This window comes from Lathyrus oleraceus, chromosome 2, assembly GCF_024323335.1.
Source record: "Lathyrus oleraceus cultivar Zhongwan6 chromosome 2, CAAS_Psat_ZW6_1.0, whole genome shotgun sequence".
In the NCBI taxonomy this organism is placed as follows: domain Eukaryota; kingdom Viridiplantae; phylum Streptophyta; class Magnoliopsida; order Fabales; family Fabaceae; genus Lathyrus; species Lathyrus oleraceus.
This window is the reverse complement of record NC_066580.1, coordinates 58,573,137-58,579,576: the sequence shown is the minus strand read 5'-3', so window position 1 is coordinate 58,579,576 and position 6,440 is coordinate 58,573,137. Positions and strand designations below refer to the sequence as shown.

Here is a 6,440-nt window from a genome sequence, read left to right as displayed (position 1 = left end):
TCTGTAGCTTAATGGTCATGAATTTACTGCTACGTCTTCCAACCTGGGTTATAGGTGTTTGAGTAAGGGTTTCCTTGAGCACAGTTCACCTGGTCTGTGGAGACTCCCGTCAAAAGTTGACATTCAGGGGTAGCATGCCCAAGAACTCCGCATATCTCGCAGTTTGGTGCTACAGCAGCCAGGGTGGTTGCGGGTGTTATGGCCAGGTTGTCTATCTTTTGATTAACAGCATCTACATTAGCATTTACATGGTCAAGACTACTTATTTCATACATACCACCTTTTGTTGGATGTTTCTCTACGGAGGTTCTTTCGCTTCCCCACTGGTAATGATTCTAGGCCATACTTTCGATAAGTTGATAGGCCTCATTGTAGGGTTTATCAATCAGTGCGCCACCAGCGGCGGCGTCTATTGTGAATCTTGTATTGTACAAGAGACCATTGTAAAAGGTATGGATGATCAACCAATCTTCCAAACCTTGATATGGACAAATCCTCATCATATCCTTGTATCTCTCCCACGCTTCAAAAAGTGATTCGTTGTCTTTTTGTTTAAGCCCATTTATTTGGGCTCTTAGCATAGCTGTCTTACTAGGTGGGAAGTATCGTGCAAAGAAAACTTTCTTCAACTCATTCCACGTAATGACAGAGTTGGATGGTAAAGACTGGAGCCAAGCTCTAGCTCTATCTCTTAATGAAAAAGGGGAAAGACGTAGTCTTATTGTAAGACCCCAATTTTGACCCTAAGATCCCTCATGATATCTCATCATATGCATTAGCATTGGGATCACAACTTCGCATCCTCCTTACCCCTCATTCATTGGGTTTGCATTGGGAGAGATCACCATGCATATTTGATTGTATAATACTTCATTTTTATTATTTACTAACCAAAATACCAAAAATATGTCAATATATAGTTTTTTGTTTTTGTAGGTAGTGTGTGTGCTCACCTATGCTCTATCAAGATTATATCTAGGGTTTGAGACCCTCAATGCAAGAAGATCAATCAAGAAATAGTTCACATTGGCTCTAAGTATCATATATGGATCCCCATGTTCTTCACATATTATTTTGATCAAGAAATCATCAATAGTTTGGAGTTGGTTTGCCTTGAAAACCCTATTTCATCTGGGTATCTTGTATAACTTCTTTAACAAGTTTCTTCAACAATTGATAAAATATTTCAAGGCATACTTCACATTACATCATATTATGCATATATGATCCTCCATGAGTCCCAAAAGTCAATAGAATATCAAGCTAGAAAGTTGGTTCATGGTGGTTGACCAGAGAAAGCCAACTCGTCAAAACTGGGGTTCCCTAGACCCTATCTCCTACAATTTTTGTCATATGAAAATGATTCCAAGAGAAACGTTACTCAAAATGACATTACAAACATATTTCATGTTTAAGTCAAGAACTAGTTTTGCTTGGAAAGTCATTTTTTATGGTGAAAGATTATAGGTCATTTTGTATGAACCCTAGTTTGGAGGTCAACTTCCCAAGACCATAACTTGCTAAATTTTTATGAGATGAAAGCCATTAAAATTGCATGATCAATTTCAATATGTCTACTTCAACTTTTATGTTTGGAGGAATTTCAGATTCAATTTGAAAATGCATGTGCCAAGAGGAAACATTATAGGTCATTTTGGACCATTACCACTGAACAAGTGATTTTCCTCAACTTCTAAAATGCCTAACTCCTTCATCACAAATTCAAATGAGGTTAAATTCATGACCAGATTGAATAGGTTTTAAAGAGCTACAACTTTGATGAAGAAACGTTTCTCATTTGAAGTCCATAGAGAAAGTTATTCAAGGTCGAAGAAGTGAATATTTTACTTGGGACTTAGAAAATTTTCAAATATGTTTGATTTCCCAAACTTCCACCTTAAAATTCATCATGATCTAAGCTTCAAATGAAAACGTGTTCAACATGAAAGTTGTTCCCCTTAATCTCACCTTTCCAAGAAGTACAAGATCATCTCATTTAGATCAAAATTGAGGGACTTGCGCATGGCTTCATTGTGGGGAGTGTTTTGGCAAGATTTGAGTTTAAATGATCAAACTCTTTTGCATGCTTCCACATGATGAGTTCAGCACACCTTGCACACGAATTGGAAGTGGATTGCATCATTCCTAATGCCCAAATCATTGCCCATGCACCAATGCAAAGATGTTTCTAAAATTGGCCAAATTTCAAGTGGTGCAAATATCAAGTGCATTGCCTATTTAAACAAGTTCAAGGCTTCCGAATCATCATCAACACCTCGCCCAAGCTTTGCTAGACTGATTCAAACCCCCACTTCTATAGAATTTCTGAAGATTTCTCTTGAAATCGAGCTTGAACTTCATCTTCTGTTTGGAAGTTCAAACTCCCGAAATTCACTTCCCTTTTCATCTCAATTAGTTTCTGCAAGTTAGAGGAAGATAAAGAAACCAAATCCATATCAAGATCAAGTGGAATTGAATCAATTCGAAGGTCATTTTTTAGAAACTTCATCTCTTCGATTCTCTCTCAATTCTTCACCATTCTTTGTGATTTTTGGTTGTCTGAAGTCCTATCAATGTGGGCAAGAAGATTGAGTTGTTTTTAGGTCAAATCGAAGCAACTCAGTTCATGATCCTCAAAATTCAAATCCCTTTATCTTTTTATATACTTGGAATTGGACAAAATTGAGGCCAAATTCAAGCTTCTGAGCATTTTTTTCTTTAAATCCATGTCTTGCTTTTCATTTTGGTGATGGTTGATGGTGGGCCGTCCAGTGAGGTCCACTAGAGAAGAAGACCGGAGCCCTAGCTCCGGTGATGTGTTGTCATGCATTTCAGTCATACGATCCAACTGATTTGTTCTAATCCTGTGCGTTGCTTTTGATTACCACGTGTGTGGGATAGTTGACTAAAGCGGATGTGTAAGGCGTGTTTCCATCCATCTGATATGCCACCTCAATTAATGAGGAAAATCATATGGCTCCCCTTTTTTTGAATTTCTGAATATTTCATTTAATTGCTTATTTTTAATTAATTCATATCAATTTCATTTTTAATCCAAAAAATATGGGAGTTTCACCAAAAAAAATCAAATATTTTCCGCTTTCATTTTCTGAATTAAAATTATTTTTTGGATTAATTTTGATATTGTTCGTGAATTAATAGTTTTTGTGCATATTTCTCATTGTTTAAAAATACTTCTGACTTTTCAAAAATAATGAATTTTTTTTTCTATGGTCCTTTGACCTTGTTTGACCTAGGATAAATCTCTTGGCTATTTATTTGGTGTTTTGAAGAGGTTTTAGGTTTTTGATCAAACATAATTTAATTTAAATGCATTTTAATTTGATTTTTAATTGATTAATTGTGTAGAAATTGTGTTGACCTATTTTTATTGACTTGTTAAGTTGGACTATGTGTTGGGCCCTTGATCAAGGTTGATTTGACTTTTGTTGGATTAAAATCATTGGATTTAGGGGATTGATGAAATATACATTTCATCTCCCAAAATGAATGAATGATTTTAATTTGATAAAATTCCTCCCATGACCAATTTGTGTTTGTCTCATCTCCCCTCCTTCTTTATCTTCAATCCCATTCTATCCTATTCCTTTCATTGAACAATGACATCTCAATATCCTAAGGCTAATTTGTTCATCAATAACTTCATGTTAGATGAACCAATACAAGTATGGATGAGATTAGGTCCATCCTTTGATCATTTTCTTTTTTGAGTGTGGTATGTTTTAGGAGTATGGTTCATTATACCATATCTCTAACATGCATTAACACCAAAATTTCTATTGCCCGGCCTCAGATAGTTGTGACTTCTACATAAGTCCAACTACGATTGCTTAACATAGCGCTAAATTTTGACCCAAAAGGCATAGCATTCTAGTAAGTGAGATTGTAAGTCTCCTCCCTTTCATGGTACTGTGTGGAATCTTGACCTTTTTTTCCTTCTTGTGGAAGATGTCTTGGTTTAAGGATCCATGCTTGTGAATAGAGGGTGGAGTGTTCTCCAAAGAATGACTTAAACAATTGAAAAGCAAAACTTCACTAACATCTAACCAATTAACAATTTGACTAACTTTTATCATTATTACTCTTAATATCTAGTCATTTACTTTATGTACTTTAAATTCAAGTCATTTTCCATTTTACATATCATTTAATTTGTTTATGTTTATGCCATTTTCACTTTGCTCACTTGAGCCATATATTGTGATTGTACATATTTGTTTGTGTATCTTGTTTGTGTTTGTGGTCTTAGGATCTTAAAATACTTAATAAACAACAAAAACCCTAAAAAATGTTTCTGTGGACTGTTGGATTTGATATGAGCTTTGGGCTTAGAATTAGGCAACATTCCCTATGCAAAAAGGACTTGGCCAATGACAACATTTCTGAAACCAAGTCATTGTGAATTGAGCTTTCATCTGATGCAAGTATTGGGATCCACTTGAGTTCATCTGTTTTATGGTATTGATGCAAATGTTACTTTGAACTTGTGTCTAATGCCTTATTCTGAGCCAATCAAGGAGTATGTCATCTGATACATGGGAAGATTAAGAAGAAGACTGCGAAGTTGCTTGCTTGGATGTGACTATCTTTATTTGATGCCTTGATCTTCATATTTCTACTTGCTTATTGATATTGCTTGATTTAAAGTCCAAAGGAAAAGTATGTTTCTATATAACATTCTTGTCTATTGGATTGCATCCCATTCGTTAGATTTTTTTAACTCTTAACTTTTAATTTTTTGCTTAGGATTAGTCTCTTCATCTCCTCTCATTTCTTAAATTTCAAATCTCTCCCCCTTTTTTTAAATCCTCTTTGCTTGTGATTTCTAACTTAGACTCTTTATTGCAAATTAGAAACTTTGGCTTTATGCCATTGCATTTTGACACTCTTTTCTTAAATCAAACTTGTAAATGGACCTAACCATATTGACTTAAAATTTCAAAAAACAAAAAAGAAATAACACTCATGCAAACTCTTTTTAGGCCCTTTGTGCCTCTTTTAAATTTAAATTTTTGTTAAAAGCAATCAACTCACATTGAAATTTATACCACAAACTACGAGGTTTTGATCCCTCATTTTTATGTTGGTACGTAGGCACAAGTCCGAAGGTCTTGTCAAACACAAAAATATAATTAATGAATTATTTTCTCACCCCCACATTCTATTTATTGCAAAAATCTTTTATACCAAAAACACATACACACATAAAAAAGGGCTCCCTAGAACACTTTGGGTGCTAACACCTTCCCTTTGTGTAACCAACCCCCTTACCTGTAATCTCTGGAATTTTATTAGTTTTGATTTGAATACTTCTTATATTTGAGTTTTGTTCGTTCTTTTCCATTTTCCTTTAGAAAAAATAAAAGCATGGTGGCGACTTTGGTTTTATTGATGTTAAGTTTATCCATAGCTTACTTTTTTAAGTGGCGACTCTGAAATTAAGTGGCGACTCTGCTGGGGAGTAGTCCTCAGTGGGTTTAGCCTAATTTTTTGTGTGTATATTTGTTTGTGTGATATGATCTGCTTGTTGTGCTTGGTGATCTCTGAGTGGTGAGATAAGTTCTAACCCGAACTTGAGTGCAATTAAGATAGGAGGATGGTATAGTCATGTTCGACTTGTGTGAAGTAGTCCTTAACAAGTTGGCTTGAGACCCATCTACTCAGTGGAGACCCTTTTCGAGCTATTGATGTCACACAAGTTATTTGTGGTTGGCATTAATTTCTCTGATTTGGGGTCCGAGAAGTTGAGGATCGTAGAACATTTAGCCCAACTTGGCCTATTTTAGGACGTAGTGTAGAGACTATTCACGTGTAGACTTGATAACAATTGTTATGCGATGCTACACTCAGACGAGTTTCTCTTGAGAATATTATGGGTTGATGAGTTAATCATCCTAACCTATAATATCCAATGGATAGAATTAAGACTCTGGCAACTTTTTAGAACATCATCTACAGGTTTTATCCTTAGTACACTCCTTTGGGATAGTTCTTAACCCGACTTCATGCCCGTGACTCACAAAAAACCCTTGATTCTTGGTTGATCCAATCAAGATTTTTTTAATATCAATGGAACTTGGGTGTTGATAAGGTGAAAACCATAATCCCTCAAAATGGATTATTGATCTTGACAATGACTTGATTCATCCCTTGACCTTTGTTTGTTTGCCTTGTGTGTGATCCCTAATTTTTTATTGTTGCGTTCATGCATTCATGCGCATCATGACACTCATCACACAAAAAATAGTTTCAAGGAAGTGAGGTTTTATTTGCAAATATTTTCAGACCACGGATTATGGACGAAGGAATACTAAGAAGTACAGTTTCAGATATCCTGATTTGAAAGAGTTAAGGAAGCTATCATATTTTGTATTAGATCCCTTGGACTTCAAGCAACGTCATGGGAAGCTTCTATATGT

The 6,440-nt window shown here is 35.3% G+C and overlaps 1 non-coding gene across 1 annotated transcript; it reads left to right on the top strand.

Annotated features, from left to right (window-relative positions):
• Positions 1-474: 474 nt before the first annotated feature.
• On the top strand, positions 475-581 carry LOC127124681 (small nucleolar RNA R71). Its single transcript, XR_007804143.1, has one exon. It is a non-coding gene; the product is annotated as a small nucleolar RNA R71 (small nucleolar RNA).
• Positions 582-6,440: the final 5,859 nt, after the last annotated feature.